At 39.7% G+C, this 21,488-nt stretch overlaps 1 protein-coding gene across 3 annotated transcripts in view; it reads left to right on the forward strand.

Annotated features, from left to right (window-relative positions):
* LOC126188434 (segmentation protein cap'n'collar) overlaps positions 1-21,488 on the forward strand; it is an 815,786-nt gene that overhangs the window by 625,994 nt on the left and 168,304 nt on the right. The window lies entirely within an intron of this gene.

The following is a 21,488-nucleotide window of genomic DNA, read 5'->3' on the forward strand; positions in this document are numbered from 1 at the left end:
AATTTGCTGTAAAATTATTTCTTACATAAATTTGCACATCTGAATGGAAGACTCGAGCAGTAGGAGCCAGGTTTTTGTTAATTCTGCCAAAATAACTGGTCCTTGATCAGTGAAATTTAAGTTTCCTTTTCTAAATTCATTTGAGCTGCTTCTTTTACTCTTTTTCTCATTAATCTGCTTTTTATTTATATGTACCCAGTAGGTAGAATCTTACATTTTCAATATGTCTCCTACTGTCCTAAGTAATATACAGTAGTGGAAGTCAGTATAAAGGAAGGATTCCTTCGAAAATAATATTACAATGTCTGTCGGATACTGTATCGAATTTATTATGAAAGTAGTAGACACATATGAGACATAAACAATCATGACAGGATTACATAGCTTTTTTCGTAATCACAGTAAAAAACATGTCACTCATTGTCCGTTGTATTATTGTGTTGTTACTACTTTGTCCAACCTCCATTCTTCATAATTATCTCAGAAATTCTCTTCAGCATTGACATCGTTAGTGTTTGTAGTTCTTGCAGTGAAATTGTCACCCATTCTTCTTGTATCACATTTTCCAGCTCACATGTGGTCTCAGATGGCCTTTCATTGTGATAAACATGCCTTGCAAGTATTCCCCAGTGATTTTTCATGGGGTTCATATCTTGGCTACGTGCAGACCGGGGCAAGACATTATATCTTCATATTCAAACCACTTTTGGTTGTAGCAGAAGGATGCACAGATGCATTATCTTGTTGAAACATTAGACTTACATTCCCTAGCCCCTCATACACTTTGATCAATTCTGTCTTCGGCATCTCAGTGTACATGTTAGAGTTCATTGTACTGTTCAGCAGAACAGTGTGTGATTTACCTATTGTGCAGAAGGCTGCTCAAATCATAACATTTCCACCAACAAAATTTCTACGCATTCTTGCCTGCTGCTCTTTTCTCCAGTCATGCCCATAGTCCATCTGGCCCAATTGAATTAAACTTCTTCTCATCACTTTAGATCACTTAATCCCATTCTCAAATCCATGAATATGGTTTTCAGCAAACTCCATCCTATCCTATACATGTTTGGGTATTAAAGCAGGTTTCTGTAGTGGTTTTCTTTAAAGCAAGATGTTGGACAAATGACAAAATTTGCTCTACACATCTTGAAATCTGCTTCCGTAGGCTAAATTTCGTCTTGTGATGGATTTGTAGTGTAAAATAAGGTTGCTGTTTTGGAATCTGAAACTGCCAACTCTTTCATGACAGTATGCACGCTTAATTCATGTAAAACTCCTCCTACCTCTATTTTCCTTATATTCCACTTTTTCATTGGTGTTTGTTGTTCCCCATGGCTTTCCATAAGTGCATACCACTTACATGACTTACATGCTTCCTCATTTTGTTAGTGTTGTTATCATGAAGTATAACACCTAGTGTCGAGCAAATCATCTTTACTGACATTGTGGTAAGATGATGCATTGGTACCTCTCTTGCTAGCTATTGTTTGATTTCACATCGGTCCAGTTGGGACATTACTATAGGCTATAATTTGCTTTTGTGTTTTACTGTACACTATAATTTGCATTTGGGCTTTTCTCGAATATCTCTCTTTTCTGCAACCAATGTTGTTTAACACAAACACTGAAGGTGCAAAAGAGCTGTGTTCTGTTATGAGTGTACACTGTTGCCACACACAGCCACATTTACATTCCTCTTAATGTAGTGATATTTGTACAGCACTGCTGCATTTTGACATAAATCTGTAGCTGTAGATCTAAAAATAAAACTATCATTCATGCCACTTAGACATGTCTGTGCTCAGTCAGATTTTCCTCCCTCATCAAAATGCCATTAAGTTATCTTCCATTTTCCTATTAGCATACTAAGTTCTCTCAGAACTAAAACTAATTAATTCTTAGAGACTACTCCTATTTCTGACAACAGGTGCCCATCTGTTCCATTATTTTTGTTATGTGAAATTACTTTCACACCAGTTCTATAGATAAGAAATCTACTGACCAAGCCATGGCAGGAGAACACAATCTAAAAAAAAGGTTGCATACATGAAACCATTTTTTATATGTGTGTTCTCCTGTTGCCGCTTGGTGAGTAGATTGTTTTATCTATCTAATTACATTATATTGTCAAAAATTGATTATTTTTGTTATTGTAGTATTTAAAATGTAACAGAATGTCACAGAAATATTTAATTGTTTGTGTAATGCCACTACATGAGTAATGCAGCAAACAAAGAATTCTAATGTAACACATTATCTTTGCAGATATTTTAATTTTATGCTGTAAAACAATGATGAAATTAAAATTTCTGTGTCTCACTCTGAGAACTATGTTCAACTTAATCTTATCAGTAAAAGTACAATATCTAGGAATACAGGCACATCCCATGTAAAGAAACTACTCCTGAGATACAATTGCCAAAACAACAAAATAGTTAATATCAGCCAAGTAGAGACATGAAATACAGTACCAAATTAGAAGTAACACACCCTAATCTGTTTACTGTATTACTACTGTAACCCTGTAAGGAAATTAGTTTTGTACTGTTACTCTTGTTAATTGCAAGCTGAAAATGAATAGGTTGAGAATTACTCTGTCTGCCATGTAATGTGAACATTAAGGTGAGGACAGGTATATTTCACTACTAAACAGCAGCTTTTCTCCTCACAAGAATAGGTAACTAACGAGGCAATACTTTCCATCTCATTAAAATCATAATTCTTTGAGGTACATCATTAACTGTTTGGTTTCGTGAAAACAAAAATGATGAAGATAGATTACCGTTTACTGGGTACCCAATCTCAAAATTGATATTATTTCACTTCCTATATTTCTTTTAAGGCAATTCTTCTTAAGACACAAATCTGTATGTGCAGTGGAAAAGACTCACCTAGAATCTCCAGAATGATGGGGCTAAAATCCGAACTGTGCAAGCATGTATTGTGTGTAACACTTTTCTTCTTATATCTCTCGTTACCCCTGGACTGAATTCATTTCTCCATACTTCCAGGTTCCCCCTTCATCATAATGCTGAAACCTGTTTTAATGCTCTCAAAATTAAAAGTTCATTCTATTGGTAGTGACTCGTATAACGTACAAAAGCCATGTTGCACCATTGTTTGTAATCCACATTACATTAAACTGTGTTGCTGTTGTTGTGCTCTTCAGTCCAAATAGTGGTTTGATGGAACTTTGTAGTAGTCTATCCTGCGCAAGATTCTTCGTCTCTAAATACTACTGCAGTCTGCATCCATCTGAACCTGCGTATTGTATTCATGGTTAGGTCTCCCTCTGAAGTTTTTAACCCTCCACACTTCCCTCCAGTACTAAATTGGTGAGACGTTAATGTTTCAGGATGTGTCATATGAACTGATCCCTTCTTCTAGTTGTGCCATAAATTTCTTTTCTCCCCACTATGGTTCAGTACCTCTTCATTTGTTATTTTATCTAACCATCTAATCTTCAACATTGGTCTATGACACACTTGCCTGCCAGTTCTCTTGATTTAGAATGTCAAATCAAACACCTTTCAGCCATCTATATTTCCAAATTGTTATTTTTTTGGGCTACCAGTTTCGGCAATATATTATGCCATCTTCAGGCCCCCTGATCAACGTGTAGGAAAGTTCCAATCTCGGTTCTGGTCAGAATTAGCGCCAGCATTCAAAGACTGGTATCTCAAGATTTTTAAGACAGCAATCACTTCAAACATCACTGTCTCAAATATCTACAGATACCAGTGTTTGAACGCTGGCTCCTATTCTGACAAGAACCAAGTTTGGAAGCTTCCTACATGTCGGCCAGGAAGCCTGAAGATAGTGTAATATATTGCCAAAACTGGTATCCCAATAAAATAACAATCTGGAAATTTAGACAGCTGAAAGGTGTTTGATTTTAAATTCTGTACTGAACAGTTAAGGTCCCAAACCATCTCTTAAAAGATGGATGTACAGATTCTCCTGATTTAGGGGGTAGCCTACTGATTTGCCACCTTTCCTCCAGGTTCCCGATTATTCCATTTCTCCCAATTTTTTTGCTAATTATTGTCAAATGTAAGATGTTTGTTTTGAATAACCACCATTTTAGTGTTTCTTGCTAATGCTTGGAAGTCCTTCACTTTAGTTGTGTGCATATTGAAGTTCGCAAAAATCAGGATGCCGCATGCAGCCTGTGCATCAGTTGTTGTTTTTCCTCTTTCTCGCACACTTTGTAGGCTGTATATTCATACTGCTCACTAATGTGCTCTATTTGGACTTGTGTTTGTGTGTTGTCACTGTGCTTACGAGGAAGCACTTACTATTCAATTTTTTTGAAAATCAATCTAAGTCTTTAGAGTGGATTATTATGTTATGTGAACCCCTAAAACGCTTTATTTCTGTGTAAGTGCTTATTTTAGATCTGCATATTTATGTATAACTTCTTTTGTCACGTTCATAGTATTTTGATTTAATGTTTTTTTTTTCATTATGGCAGAAACATATAAATCCATCTTCTACAAGCAATATTTGGCTTAGTTTCCATGCATTGTCAGGTCTAGGAAAGGACCATTGTTAGCATTTTGTACTCTTTGCTGTTGTGACATTTGTGTATTATATGGTGGAAAAAGCTGTGTTTCAAAACATATGTTAACAAAAAAGCACCGAGAAAATGTTAAGTGTGTGAATAACAGTCAAAGACTGGAATTTGGCGTTAAAACTGAAAGTGACAGAGTGATAATGCTGAGTGATCTATTTACATCATTTATTTTAGAATGCAAAATGCCAATCAACTGTGCTAACCAGCCGAGCCATCTGTTCAGGAAAACGTTATGAGAATTTTACAGATTTCTTTAAAGGCATAGTTTCCCTAAAAATATGTAGTAACAGCTAACTTTGAACATGCTGACATATAATATGTGGTAGATACATATATAATATGTGATAGATACTATCCCAGACACTTGAGAAAGAATCGATTTTGGTAGAATTTTAGGATACACATGAGAGCCAGTTGGTGGGTCTGTGTCTATGGTTTTCATGTATGTGTCACAAAGCAATATGGCAGACACTGTTGTACAGCAATCCTACTTTTTTTATTTAAAACCAAAAGCAGCCCAATCTAGTGTTGATTACTTGACCTACACTGCAGATAAGGGGTTCAAATCAATTAGTCCTAGTGTTTTCATTTGTGATTATATAGCTTTGTGACACCATAGGGAATGACATGCATCAGTTGTCCTGGGACCGTACTGAAAACAAGCCACAGTATTATTTGTACCTTCTGATTTTTAAAACTGGCTCTTCTAATTTTTGGTTTTTGAAGTTTAGTAGTTAAGAACAAAAAAGTTTCACTTCCATACTTAGGCTACACTCCAAACACATACTTTCTGAAAAGGCTTCTAACAAATGAATTTATATTACATTTTAACAGAATTACTCTTTTTCAGAAGTGCATTCTTTCCTGTAGCCAGTCTGCATTTTACATCCTCTTTGCCTTAGCCACCATTAGTCATTTTGCTGCCCAAAGAGCTAAACTACAACTTTTAATGTCTAATTCCCTCAGTATTGTCTGATTTAATTTCCATGCATTCCATTACCTTTGTTTTACTTTTGTTGATGTTAATTTTATAATCTCTTTGCAAGACATTACACATTCCATTACATTTATCTTACTAGCCATTTGTGATCTCTGATCAAATGTCACCAGCAAACCTCTCAATTTCTTCTCCCTTAACTTCAATTCCCAGTTCAAATTTCTCCTTGGTTTCATTCACATCTTGCTCAATGTACAGATTGGATAACAGCAGGAATGAGCTTGTCGGGTTCAGGTAAACTGGTGGCTGTCCGACCTTTGCTTAACGTGATTCAGAAGAATGAAGACCTTCAGTTGAGCAACAATAACTTTATTGCGAGCGCGTATCTGACGACGCCCGGCATGCATGGACTGATCGGAGTTACAAAAATTGCTTCCGGCCTCTACAGAAGGATCCTTAATCCTCGGAAAACTTCCGTAGTTAACAGAGAAAACAGTACTCGTCCACACAAGCCAGGAGGCATGGAACTACTAATTAACTCAAAAAACAAGGAATAATAACAATAAACAGAACGTATATAAAAGCTAGAAAACACAGAGCCTCTAGAGGCTGGGCGCGGAACTACACAAACGTCGTGAACAGTAATTACGACCGCACAGCATTGCACTGACACACGTGCGCGCGCGCGCGCACACACACACACACACACACACACACACACACACACACACACACACACACATACACACACACCAGCGAGCTTGAATTAGCGCGCGGCAGTGTCGCTACAAGCTACAACTCTGTCTCACTATATTTGCAACTACAGTGTCTTTCGACTCTTACAACTGCAGCCTGGTTTCTGTTCAAGTTGTAAAAACTTTCAGTTCGCTGCATCTTGCCCGAAGGTGTAGTCTAGTCAGCATCGTTGAAAGCTTTCTTTGCTTGAGCAAAAGCTGTAAACATAGATTTGCCTTTCTTCAACCTATCTTCAAGAATAAGTTGTAAGGTCACTGTTGCCTCTCATGTTCCTACATTCCTCTGGAATCCGAACTGATCTTCCTCGAGGTAGGCTTCCACAAAGTTTTCCATTGTTCTGTAAATAGTTAGTGTCAGTTTGTTAGCATTCACACCTATCAGCACATGTCTTCTTTGGAACTGGAATTATTAATTTCTTCCTGAAGTCAGAAGATATTCCTCCTGTCTCACATATCTTGCACACCAGGTGGAATAATTTTCTCATGGCTGGCTCTCCCTAGGATCTCAGTAATTTCATTCTGATGGAATGTCATCTACTCCAGGGTCCTTGTTTCCACTTAGGTCCTTCAGTGCTCTGACAAATTCTTCTCGCAGTATCATAACTCTTATCTCATATTCACGTTCTTCCTGTTCTGTTTCTATGATATTGTCGAGTTCATTTCCCCTATGTAGACCTTTTAAATATTCCTTCCAGCGTTCAGCTTTTACTTCTTTACTTAGTACTGGCTCTTGAGCTCCTGATATTCATACTGATGCCTCTCTTTTCTCCAAAGACCTCTTTAATTTTTTTTATAGGTTGCATCTATCTTTCCCACAGTAATGTATTCATTTAGAGACTTGTGCTTGTCCTCTAACCATTCCTACTTATCCATTTTGCACTTCTGTCAACCTCATTTTTTTAGACATCTGTATTCCTTCTGCTGAGTGCATTGTTGCAGTTTTATATTTCCTCTTTTCACCAATGAAATTCATCATCTCCTGTATTACCCATCAATTTCTACATGACCTTGTCTTTCTGCTTATGTGATCCTCTGCTGCCTTCCCTATTTCATCTCTAATAGCTACTCATTTGTCTTCTATAGTTGTTTAATTCTTCTCCTGAAACTCACAACCAACTCTAGTTCCTTCACTTTATCCAGGACCCATCACCTGAATTTCCTTCATTTTTGCAATTTCTTCAATTTTAATCTGCTGCTCATAACCAATAAATTAACATCAGAATATACATCTGTACCAGGAAATGCTTGGTAGTTCAAAATCTCTTTCGTGCTATTATTGTAATCTACCTGAAACTTTCTAGTGCCCCAGGTCTCCTCCAAGGGTACAACCTTCTTTCGTGATTCTTAAACCAAGTGTTAGCAGTAATTAAATTATGCTGTGTATGAATGTCTACAAGCAACCTCCTTTTCCATTCCTTCCTCCCTATCCAAGTTTTCCTACTGTTTTCCCTTCTCTTCCTTTTCCTACTACTGAATTCCATCATCCATCACAATTAAATTTTCATATAACTTTATCTCTGAATAATTTCTTTTGCCTCATCACACATTCATTCAGTTTTTTCATCATCGCAGAGCTATTTGCAATTCAAATGTTACTACTATGGTGGGTGTTGGCTTGAACTATAGGTCCACCCAAAACTGACGTGCTAAGTCAGTTCAAAGGATGTATGAAAGCAAAGCATACACCTCTAATAGCACCATGTGTAGTAGACCACTATGGTGCACAATATACCATTGGGTTGATGACAGTGTACTTCACATTTTTCTTTGTATTGATTTCATTTATGCTCAGAAATTGACAGGGAAATACTTCTTTCATGTCCCATGCAATATGCAAATGAGTTACATATAAAAACTGTTTGTGACACTGTGCACATCCTCACAAGGATTATTATGCTGCCTGAAACTTGATATTTTTTGCACATATGCAGTCATGTGACAAAGTTGTGGGGTTCTGTATCAGACTACAATTATTTTGCTCATTATGATGGTAGACACATAGGCTTTGACAGTTAAGTAAGGAAACAGGTAAGCTTTAGGTGAGAGAAACCCACTATTTTGAAACTGTGGCTAATGATTAATCAGTATTTTCCTGGAATAATGTGTCAAAGTTCTGAAGTAAGTGGAATATACACAACGTGAGAAAGTATTAACATAACGGGGCAAAGAATGTTAAGAATAATATAAATAATAAAGCAAACTGACACAGAATGAGTAAAGCTTGCACTCGGTATGTGGGAAAATAGTGCCTTGAAAATTACTTTATTGCAAGATGAGACAAGACAGTCGTATCCATATTGTGGTGCAAGGGAGTAAAGGCATTTACTGTGGCAGATGGAAAATGTAAGAATTGGATCGGAAGATCTGTATGCAAACAGACGAAGCATACATTGAAGAGCTCAAGGGAAGAACAGGTGAGGAAAGAATTCTGTGGGAAATCCATGACAGAAACACAGAAGAATTACTAACACTACAAGTGCTTTGCATAGAATAGTAAAGGAGAGAAAGTGAAGGGCAAGCAGTGCAGTGATCTGTCTTACAGATCAGGATTGAAGTGCACTTCCAGTGTTGGTGGCTCATCTGCTGCATGCTGCTGTCAGCAGTTCTCTTCTGTTGGTCGTAGCCAATCACGTGATAGAAGGGCCTATACAGTTGACAAAGTGAACCACTGAATCTAATTGCTTGTTTTGGTGGAAGATATGAATTTATTACTTTCGTTTCTGACGTGGATGGAGTGTGACTTACGATTATTGATCTGACTATTACGGATCATAAATTTGGGTACTGGTTTTCATATATCTTTCTTGTATTGTATGTTTCTCAGCACGTGACAGGATTTCTCGGGATATTCTTTTCTATTCCAGTGTTACAGTTTGGTTTTGAGTTGGCAAAGCCAACAAATATGGCTGGAGGAAAACTGCCTTTGCAGACTGACTGATCTATAGCATAGGCCAATGATCCTTTTGAAAACTTTGTGGAGTCTTTATGAAATGTCCTGATTTCCAAGATTGTGATTATGTAAGAACCTAAGACTACTGTTCAAATTTTACAGAATATTTTGCTTTATAGGACAACATTCTACACAATATATTACATTATGCAGCCATATAATTTCACACTTTCTGTGTCACAACAGAGTTTATCGCAGACTGTTTTCTCACTGGTTCCACCATCTTGTATAATTATTCGACTCATTATTCAACGTGTTCACTTCCCATCGTTCACCACACAAATTGTTACCATCTGCAACATGCAATGGACAAGCTGCAGCAACCATTAAGGCCCTTTTATCCACATCATCAGAGGTATTGCCTATTGTAAAATACAGAAGTGAACAGAGTGGTACAAGATAAAAGAAAAAGAACTCCCTCCTGTCAGATCACTTGAGACAATGGTGACTATTAATAAAAAAAAGAAGAAGAAGAAAGGAAAGAAGAGGAAGACAGATTACTGAGACTGAGAGTGTTACAGCTGAAACAAGTTAGCAGAAATGAAGAGAATGCCTTTAGGTGGTGGTATGAAATGTTGGAATTTGGAACACTACATTCATTAATAGTGAATCAACAGTTGTAGTGTGTCATTAAAGTTCCCCTAAGATGGTTAATATTATTGTTAAGTATTTCTGGATATGCAAGAATATTGATTGTGGTGGGGGATGTATTGAGATATAGTGTAATAATATAGAGCCTATCAGAAACTTTTGATTGATATTGCATTAGCTGAAAAATATTGTTCTGTCTGTGTGCAGTATTAACAGTATCCTTCCCAGTCACTCAGGTGCTTCGTTGAAGTACAGTCCATAGGCTACTTTGCATTTACTGTTGTATTTATTTACAAAAAGAGTTGAAAACAGGAATAAATGTCATTCATATTAGTGTCCATTGTACTGTGCAAATCATTGCTGATATTGTGGTGTATTAGGACAGATGACCATTAAAAACTGGAAAGTTAAGAATGATGGTCATGAGTTGCTGCTCCCTAAACACATAGAGCAGCAGCCCACAGCTATGAGGGAAGACTTTCTAAAACTCAGTTCTTTAAGAACAAACTTAGGTTCTGACAATCATTTGTCTCATTCAGCCTCTATTCCCACCTGAATTTTTTCGTGCATGAATTTGTTGCAGCTCTTTTTTTAATCCACATTTATTTTCTTGCTTGCAGCAAAATAGAACAATCACTTCAGTAGCAACGTCTTGATCATCCAGCATTTTTCACAAGGCTAAATATTGCACAATATTAGTGTACATTTATATTTAGTATTGTTAGGGAATTTCAATAATACACCACAGTATTATTATACAGTAATATTTTAGCCTGTAAGGGCCTCTTGAGAGATAATACACTGAAGCTGACCCCATTACACTATACAAATTTCACGAGTTTTGTGCCAATGTACAAACTATTTACGAAACTGGCCAGAGAGTAGACTGAAATTCTGTGTTGATCCACTGTAATAAATACATATTGTCCATCCCGAAAACGATGTTGTCAGGACATTAGTGTTGCCTTAATGATCACTGCTTGGTAAGTTATTTCTCTTAAAGGAAGAAGGATGCTCAGTTGGATGGGTGTATGTGGAGAACGGTGGTTGACAGTTAACAACGTTCACATTCGTCTCCGCTCGAACGTGGGGAGAGCAGTATCCGCACAGTTTTGTTGATGAACAGCTTGCTCACGAACCAGCAACAACGTGTTACTGGAACTCGGACCCTAGATTTCGAATACTGTGTTGCGGCATGTGCTCGAGAGACATTCACAAGTACCATACAGCTATATTTTCGGTGATGGGTACAAGGTCGCGTCGTTTCCCGAATTTTAGTTGTGTCATTTCTGCCGTCTCGCGCCGCGGAGTTCCCCCCGGACATCTGTGCGACTGCTACATAATTTTTTTTCTTTTTTGCTTCCGACGCCGGAGACGTGCTATGTTGAAGACGGGGACGAGAGCTCAAGGGCCCTTGACTCGTTCTCTGCAGCCCTACCCAGGGGCTCACGCGATAAAGACGTCGCCAGCAAAGTGGCAGTTGGCTCCTCTGCTGCATTCCCGAGCACCCGCCTTTCTGCAGGGAGCGGGGCGACCTCGCGCAAAACCGCACGCTGTTTTCTCTTCGGCCACGACTCCTGAGAAAAGTCTATCTGTAAACGCGCGTTACGTAGGCCATAAGGTAATCTATAGTTTGACGCGCTTTGAGAAGCTAGCATTGTCATCGTGAAGCCCGATGAAAGGTTTCCGGTTGTTTTTTCCTGATTTCATCGATGGCTCGCGTCCAGCTAATTGTTGAATGCCATTCAGAATTACCTGTTCTTCGATCCTGTAAAGGAATGACCCCGTCATCTCTAGTGTAACCCAGAAGGAATAGTGGTCCTTTTTGAAATTTAATGCACGGAGTTATGTTATAGCAAAACTTCGTGCTCTGCATAACCGGCGTCGTTCGGCGATTTTATCGTGTAAAGACGGTCGATCTGACATCGATGAGGCGAGCTATTATCACGAGGGCTCTCACAGCAGCACACAAACAATCGCGCATGCGTTAAAGCGACGCATGCGCAGTAACAACTGGCTACCCCTCGTATGCACCGGTGCGGTTTTAAACTCGGGAGTTCAGTGTACTTCCGCCAGTATACACCTGAAGATGGCCAGAAGAGTCTGCGTAGAAATATCGTGCGGCAAGCTAGTGACATCCTGGTGGAAAATAAAAGTACAAATGCGACCGAGCTAAATTTCCCAACTTACGATTGGGAAACCATCTGGAAAAATATGTTGCCGGAATCGGCGACCTGGGACGAAGCAGTGAACAGGAAAATTCTGAACAACTGGAGACTATGATATCCACCTGGCACATTAACCCATGTGTCTAACTTGTAACTTAATCAACAACGAAGAACTTAGTTTTGTGTATAAACGTAACTGAAATTTAGCAAAGCGTCAAGCAGAAGATTGCGAGTAACCCGAATTATATTCCTTATCAAACCACAAAATGCAATGCTGTCAACCGGATTAACGCACAAACAACACACTATAGACCACAGTGTCCCGACATTCCTGCTCATAAACACAACGAGAGCAGCTCTCCAAGCGGACAGAAAGCTAGGCTTCTGTTACTATTTCGGATGAGTGCGAATAGTATCAAGTTTATGTGCAATATACATTTTACAATAGGAAACGCATGCAGTGCCGCAAAAATTGGCAATAACTTAAATTTACACCCTATTTATCTTTCTTAATTTCGTAAGGTGCGTGAGAGGTATATTAGAGGGCAGTTTATTTACGATCTTGTTGTAACGTACAGATATTTAGTGAAGAATGTCGTTTTCTTTTAAGAACAAAAGTGGCTAGTATACAGCAGAAGTCTTGCTCTTTTGCGGAAAGACAACGAGATTCGTTTTTCACTACACTTGCAGTGAAATTAGTAAATGTAGAACATGGGAAACTCGTGTGAAACGCAATATCTACATTATTAACGTCCCAAATAAGCCTCCACAGCTGTAGCTAAAGGTAAAACCAAGCAGACATAATAATAAAACGTCAAAAGCAATAAAATGTTTTTCAACTCAGAAGGAACCAATGCCACAACTGTCTCTACATCTGAGCCACAAACGGCAAGAATCTTAAACACAATCGCTATTTGAGTTAAAGCAAGTACATTTACAAAAATATTCAAGTATTAGAAAGTCGAGAGTAGTGCAAGAACGTGCGAATATTTAGACTCCATGCAAAACTGTTACGAGTCAAGGATAATATCTATCATAATAAGAACGGGCAACAGAAATATATGCTTCTTCTGCATGAAATGTGTATCAATATTCTCTTGATTTTAGCAGAGTTAGCTGAAATTATACACAAATTCGAAAGTATTTCTACATAATGAGTTGTAGCTTATTGTCTCTGAATCATTGAGATTCGTGCTTTTACATTTTTTCACGATCGTGTAATATCTCTTCAATATTTAGTGATTCTTGGAAGCAAAAATATAATAACTATTTCGTCAGTTAAGAAGGTTCAACTTCCAAAGCTGTGTGTCCCGACTGTATATGTTAGACTAGCTATATAGTGACAGAAGAAAATAAAAGCAAGAAAGACTTTTGGTGTATGTCACGACACAGCATCATAACTTAAACCAAAATAATTTATGAAAAAATTTGCAAGCTTCTTAAAAGTTACGATCACATAACAAACAAGTGACTAACTGAAAACTTCTTGGGGAAAAAATATTAACTGAACCAAAGTTATTATTAGAGAAATTTACAATAGTTATGCACAGAAACAAAGAATAATTGTTTATTTTCATTTTATTTCAAGGAAGATTGTATGAAGATTTTGTTTTCATGGAAGGAGAAGCAATAAAATATTCGCTAGTAAAAAATTCGTGAGTAAAAAATCTCTGAGTTGTGTTTACATTTACGATACCTATATCCCAAGGTAAAGTCACACTGCCGACCCTCTTCAGTTATGTTGCACACTGCTTCCATGTTTTTTCGAACAACTGATTTTGATCAACGTTCACGAAATTCATCGCTGACGGAAACACGACCATAACGAAACCTTCCAAATGAATTGTAAAGTCTTTTTCTGGAGGTGATCAGTTAACACCTGGATGAGGCGATTCGAGCCCTTGATGTAGAGTTAGAGCTTAACAAAAATCGTAAAAACGCATCCAACAAATCCTTAGCTACCGTTGTCTCAAAAACAACAACAAATTTTAACGGAATATTAATGTCAATGTGTCAAATCTCAATTGCATTGCCTATATGTCGCTTGTATAAACTTAAAAACGGATCAGCTGGTACTGTTCGTTGAATTTATCTTGTTTCTTTGACCATGTTTGTTTCCGCGTTGCGTTTCAGGGAAAGGGGAAATATACTGTTGTTTTACGGTTAACCGTAGTGTTCACCGCTGTGGTCGCACATTTCAGTAAAGACAGAAATCACTTCGTTTAAGGCGGTAGTCTTCTTTGAACGCATGAAAAGTAGGTGATTTTTTTGAATTTTTTTCAAATAAAATAAAACGTAATGTCAGATCTGATGACATAGTTTTATTCCTTACACTTTCGTCTTAAAGAACGCATTTTTGTGTCCACATTGGACGCTCCATACCGCTGCACGACGTGGAATGACCCCCTTCCACCTGGAGCCACGGATCATTGGTGGGGATTCTGAAGCCCTCCTATTGGACCTGTAACTAAATAATTTAGTGTATGTCATTTTCAATAAATTTTCTATCACCGTACATAGGATAATTGAAAAATATTAGGTTCTAATAAAATCGTGACGTGTTAACATTTATTTCGCGCCGCGCCTTTACACTGTTCGCGCGGCTCTCCCCCGTCGAAGGTTCGAGTCCTCCCTCGGGCATGTGTGTGTGTGTGTGTGTGTGTTGTCATTAGAGTAAGTTAGATTAAGTAGTGTGTCAGCTTAGGGATCGATGACTTCAGCAATTTGGTCCCATAGAACTTACCACAAATTTCCAAAAATTTCGCCCAAAACATCGAGGCAGAAGGGTACACCGAAAATAGCACTTTGAAGCTATTGGAAAACTGCTGCGTATGCTGACAGAGAATGATATTTAGAATGTCAGCATTAAATTCCGATCAAAATCATATGTACCCATTTAAAAATATGGTTTTGAGAAAGAGACGTTTAAATTTTGGGTTACATTTTTTTGTTTGCAAGTTAAACATACCCTAGTCAGCGATCGCTGGACTATGCACCAATAATTCCAGATGCTTTTGGTACGCTTTTGTGCAGAAGTTCTCACAGGCCGGCCCGATCTGAAGTTAGAGCACTTTCATAATTGCCATAATTCTTGTTAGGCAGTCGTTTAATTTACCCGGTGCCACATTCGGAGACACTTTTACAGAAATCGCCCTGTAAAGCGATAACAGAGTTCCTGGCGAACTTGGCATGAGCACTACAACAAAGTACATATCCCAAAAAACATTTTAACCAACAACTACTCTCACACAGTGACTGAAGCTTATCTTTTATACGACGAGAACTGCAAAACAGCTCACAAATTTTCGTGATTTAATCCGCAAAATTTGCTTATCATCAAAATTAAAAAGGAAAAAATTCCCATTGAGTCGTTGCTGCCTTAGCAAGTACCAGAAGTAAAACGAGAAATAATATTACGGCTCATGTATCCTTCTCATGAACTAGTTTCTTCTGCAGTTTAGCTGTGAATCCGTATCGCGTTTACATACTTTAAACATTTTTGGCTCTATGTTCCGAACATCTGATGAGAACTGTTAGTCATCGTGCAGCTTTTTCTGAAATGACGGGAGAACAAAGCAACATAGAAATGCACAGTGAACTATATATAGAAATTTACAATAAATACAAAAAACGTGTTAAATGTGTATTTCATACGCGAATGCATCGTATCAGAAAGGTGTTTTGATTCAATCGTGCTACAGTAAAACAGTCCTCTTTCTTGCGTCGTTCTTTTGCTGAAGTATACCACCACTTCGAGGAACTTTCGCCACGACGTACTTTAGCCATTATTATCCTGTGTACAGCATGTGTCATATGTAATTTTAAATCCGAACAACCGCCCCGTGATGAGCGCGTCGGTCCGAAACCGGTAAGTGCGGTATTTGCTGTCAATAAATATTTCTACTTACAGTGGCTGTTTGCTGTAATAATTAACCTATATACTGACTTTTTAGTTTTCGCCGTCAGCCAGTAATCATCCTCAACGACAGAAAATGGAACTCGTTCATGTTACTAATGAGTTTCAATGGTATCGAAAGTAGACGTTTTGTTACACCGTGAAACCAAATAGTCTATCCTTCTGCATCATTAGATGTCATATTATCGATTGATTCCTAAATTACGAAGTCGTCTTTTGCTAGCTAATTAGAAAAACTGCCAGGTTCACGTATTTATGGAGAATTAAACCCTCATCACTATTGATCATATTATTCTCCAGCCATATTTTCACAGCTCCAGTGTTCTCAGGAGACCTGATATGTTTTAAAGGGCGGGAACAGTGTTGGTATACATTCGTTTGCATAACGTAAGTGTAACAGATTACACGATACTCTAGGAAAACGTGGAACTTGAAATCATCATTGTGTCTTGTCAAGTACAATGAGACATTTGCGGGTGATCCGTCATTCAGGATGGAAATTTAAGCTTGGTGGGCCGAGTGTCTACGTGACTGACTGACTGACTGGTTTCATAATCCTCTTCTCCCACATTCACCATAAAACAGACACGCGCAACTATAGTCTGCATCTGATATTTTGTTCCAGAACGAGACAGTTCAGACAGACCTAACAGATACACTTATGAGATAGTGAACTGAAGTACAGATGTACACTCCTGGAAATTGAAATAAGAACACCGTGAATTCATTGTCCCAGGAAGGGGAAACTTTATTGACACATCCCTGGGGTCAGATACATCACATGATCACACTGACAGAACCACAGGCACATAGACACAGGCAACAGAGCATGCACAATGTCGGCACTAGTACAGTGTACATCCACCTTTCGCAGCAATGCAGGCTGCTATTCTCCCATGGAGACGATCGTAGAGATGCTGGATGTAGTCCTGTGGAACGGCTTGCTATGCCATTTCCACCTGGCGCCTCAGTTGGACCAGCGTTCGTGCTGGACGTGCAGACCGCGTGAGACGACGCTTCATCCAGTCCCAAACATGCTCAATGGGGGACAGATCCGGAGATCTTGCTGGCCAGTGTAGTTGACTTACACCTTCTAGAGCACGTTGGGTGGCACGGGATACATGCGGACGTGCATTGTCCTGTTGGAACAGCAAGTTCCCTTGCCGGTCTAGGAATGGTAGAACGATGGGTTCGATGACGGTTTGGATGTACCGTGCACTATTCAGTGTCCCCTCGACGATCACCAGTGGTGTACGGCCAGTGTAGGAGATCGCTTCCCACACCATGATGCCGGGTGTTGGCCCTGTGTGCCTCGGTCGTATGCAGTCCTGATTGTGGCGCTCACCTGCACGGCGCCAAACACGCATACGACCATCATTGGCACCAAGGCAGAAGCGACTCTCATCGCTGAAGACGACACGTCTCCATTCGTCCCTCCATTCACGCCTGTCGCGACACCACTGGAGGCGGGCTGCACGATGTTGGGGCGTGAGCGGAAGACGGCCTAACGGTGTGCGGGACCGTAGCCCAGCTTCATGGAGACGGTTGCGAATGGTCTTCGCCGATACCCCAGGAGCAACAGTGTCCCCAATTTGCTGGGAAGTGGCGGTGCGGTCCCCTACGGCACTGCGTAGGATCCTACGGTCTTGGCGTGCATCCGTGCGTCGCTGCGGTCCGGTCCCAGGTCGACGGGCACGTGCACCTTCCGCCGACCACTGGCGACAACATCGATGTACTGTGGAGACCTCACGCCCCACGTGTTGAGCAATTCGGCAGTACGTCCACCCGGCCTCCCGCATGCCCACTATACGCCCTCGTTCAAAGTCCGTCAACTGCACATACGGTTCACGTCCACGCTGTCGCGGCATGCTACCAGTGTTAAAGACTGCGATGGAGCTCCGTATGCCACCGCAAACTGGCTGACACTGACGGCGGCGGTGCACAAATGCTGCGCAGCTAGCGCCATTCGACGGCCAACACCGCGGTTCCGGGTGTGTCCGCTGTGCCGTGCGTGTGATCATTGCTTGTACAGCCCTCTCGCAGTGTCCGGAGCAAGTATGGTGGGTCTGACACACCGGTGTCAATGTGTTCTTTTTTCCATTTCCAGGAGTGTATCTGATTCAGACGTAGCGGAGTCGATTTTAGAGCAGTGTGGCATAATACTGCAACGACTTCGGTGTCTCTCCTGCTCTAATTAAAAAACAAAAATAAAAAATTGCTTTCCCTGCTGTGATTGTTCCACACAATCCTGTACCGTCTGTTCTATCTCTGCTGTGTGAACAGTTCACCGTCAAGCGTACTAATCGTCCGACGTTTTTTAACATTCCTAGTATTAGCGAATAATTCCTTCCTATTCGGATGACATCCGATACGAAACTTCTCATTGTATAACATTTCGGATTCTCTGTTTAATATACGCTGTTGTTTGGAACTTAAATGCTCGTCTGACTGCATATGTTACGAGTAACGTTCAAAGTTCGACTAGCAGACGGAGGTGCTGACCTTACATGGATAGCTGTTTGTAGACACAATGCATTTTTTATTTTATTTTGTCAAGCTGCAGTTTGTTGCCCCTTACGTGAAAGTTAAAGGATTTTTTTATATATTTCTAAAATTGCCCCTTATTCCCGATCGCAATGCGCTTGAATTAAATGTCTCTGGGCTTTGCTATCGTCTCCTTATCCTCAGTGTAGCATTGATCGCGTTTCTTGTTTTGATCTGAGACCTTAGGGTAAGGTGAGTATGGTGGAAGGTTCATAGGTTTCTACTATGAACACTGATAAACACAGGGTGTATAAAAAAAAATCCGATTAGGGGCGTCTTATATTTCTGAACTAATGAACATATACCACAAATTTTGTTTTTTGGTGAACAGGAAACTCAAAAAGTTTTCTTCATATGTTTTCATAGTTGTTCAGTATGGCCCCCTTGAGATGAACGGCATATGTCAATGCGGTATTCAGATTGTTCCCTCACTGCAGCGAGCATGTCTTGAGTTATAGTTCCCACAGCTGCTGTTATGCTATGTCTCAGTTCATTCATTGTTGTTGGTAACGGGAGGCACATAAACAGTCTTGTATAAACCACTACAAGAAATAAACACACACAGTCAGGTCCGGTGACCTTGGAGGTCAGTAATGCAAGGCTGAATCATATGGTCCAGTGCGACCGATCCATCGTTCAGTAATCCTTGGATTTAAAAATTCGCGTACTTCCAGATGCGATGGCGGTGCCCCATCCTGTTGGTAAATGAAGTCGTTCGAGTCAGTTTCCATCTGTGGGAAAAGAAAGTTCTGAAGCATATCGAGATATCTGCTTCCTGTAACAGTGTTCTCGGCGAAGAAAAATGGACCATACACCTTTTCCCGTGAAACTTCACAAAACACATTAAATTATGGAGAGTCCCTCTCTTGTTGCACAATTTTATGTGGTTGTTCCGTATCCCATATCCTCATATTATGACGGTCCACCTTTACATTTAAATGGAATATTGCCTCGTTACTAAACACTAAGCGTGGAAAAAACTGTTATCCTCCATCTTTCCAAGAACGGAATTACAGAACTCCACACGTCGCTGTATGTCGCCTTCACGAAGAGCTTGCAGTAACTGAATTTTGTATGGTTTCATGTGTAAACGTCGACGCAGCACACGCCAGATGGACATCGGGGTATATGTCGACGCAGCACACGCCAGATGGACATCGGGGTATATTGTGCTGTCAAGCTCCTCGGCGAACGGATTTCTGCGGACTCCTTGTGAAACTATGGCGGATGCGTTCGATGTCTGTGTCAGACACTCCAGGACGGCTCGTCGATTTGCCTTTACATAAACAACCTGTTTCTCGGAATTTTTTATGCCATCGTGTAATCCTCTCCATACTTAGTACGAAAGTCACGCTGAACAGTTATTACTAGACCACGGATTTTTAGGTCGTAAAAAAGTGTATTTTAGGCACCTAGAATAGGCTCCTTCAGTAGTTCATTTAGGCTATATAAAATCTAAAATTGGCTCTAATAAAAATGATGCAGAGAAAATAAAAATACACAGTGTTGACAGTAGGAACATCGTATTAGTCATTAAAACAAGGAGAATGAATATTTACACAGTTAAAGAGCACAGCAATCTACAACATTAATGTTGAACATAACTCCAAATATTTTTGAGTTCCTGCAAGATAAAGATCTCCGTAAAAAAGATGTGGCAATGGTTTAATTAATACATTCGCAGTTTCACATATTCTGACAATAGTTGGCTGCACAATAAATAACCAAAATCTTGTCTAGGTTTTCTAGTGAAAAACTGCGGCGCTTGTCAGTCAGAATCAATTTATACACTGAAAAAGAACGTTCTACATCAACAGATGTGACAGGGGCGTACTTCATTTTCGGCACATGTTGGACAGGAATGCTGCAGTCAGGAGTGCTGAATTTTCCACTAAGTATGTCGGCAGCTGCACACAACTCCTTCAGGCCAGTGTTCTTCTGCAAAACCGTTTGCATTTTTGCCCGTACCTTTTCCCCTACTTCACCTGGCGTTTCATTAATTTTCATTTTGACTTCTTCAAGCAAAGAAATATTGTCGTAGATAGGTCTCCCTGAGCCTTCCAATTGTGAAATTATTCTTGCCATAAATGTGTAGTGGGCCCTAATGTAAGATAAGTCCCGTTTTAAAGAAGAATCTTTGAGTAACTCCACTGCTGCAGTTACGGTTGCAGCATCCTCTGGTATATTTTCAACCACCTTCTGAGAGATGCGTTCTAATGTATTCTGCTGCTGTCAGTCACGTGCCCCAGCGGGTGACAACAGGCTCTGGCGGCAATGGGACATCTTGAAGCTGTTCTTTGAATGCCTGTATTCTTGATGGTGCCTTAATAAAAATTTTCTTCACCATAGATATTACTTTATTTACTTTAGGAAATTGTAGCCTTACTTGCTCTGCTATACGGTTGATCCCATGCACTACACAAGTGACGTGCAGCATTAATGGGTAGAATACTTTTAAGAGTTGAAACGCTGCTATCATATATGCAGCAGCATCAGTGACGGCCAGAAGCACCTTATTCTCATCCACTCCGTTTGGGTATAGCACCTGAAGCCCATTGTTCACAAACTGTGCTATTGTTTGTTGGTTAGTTTTTGCAAGCTGTTTTGAGTAAATCAAATGACCCCTGGATGGAGCATCTGGATCTAGCCTGCCAATAATCAGGTTTGCAATGTAACGGCCAAGACTGTCAGTAGTTTCATCCACAGAAATCCATATACAAGATGCTCCAACATCTTCTCGGATTCTGTGCAATGCAGCATTGTAAGCAGAATCCACATAATTCTTACGTAAAGTTGACTCTGCAGGAATAGACTGATGGCAGTATTTCTCAAGTAAACCTCTGAAAATACGGATTTCTATTTTCCGAAAGGGGATGTTTGCTGCCACAAGTGAATGACACAAATCACTGCAGAACTTGTTTTTTTTTTTTCGGAGGATTCACCAGATTTATTGGTTAAAAGAGTCTGCTTCAATTTTGACTTTCGTTCATTAGCTTTATGTGCGATTCCATCTGCATGCTGAGTTAAGTGAGATTTCTTAACACTCGA

This window comes from Schistocerca cancellata, chromosome 5, assembly GCF_023864275.1.
Source record: "Schistocerca cancellata isolate TAMUIC-IGC-003103 chromosome 5, iqSchCanc2.1, whole genome shotgun sequence".
NCBI lineage: Eukaryota > Metazoa > Arthropoda > Insecta > Orthoptera > Acrididae > Schistocerca > Schistocerca cancellata.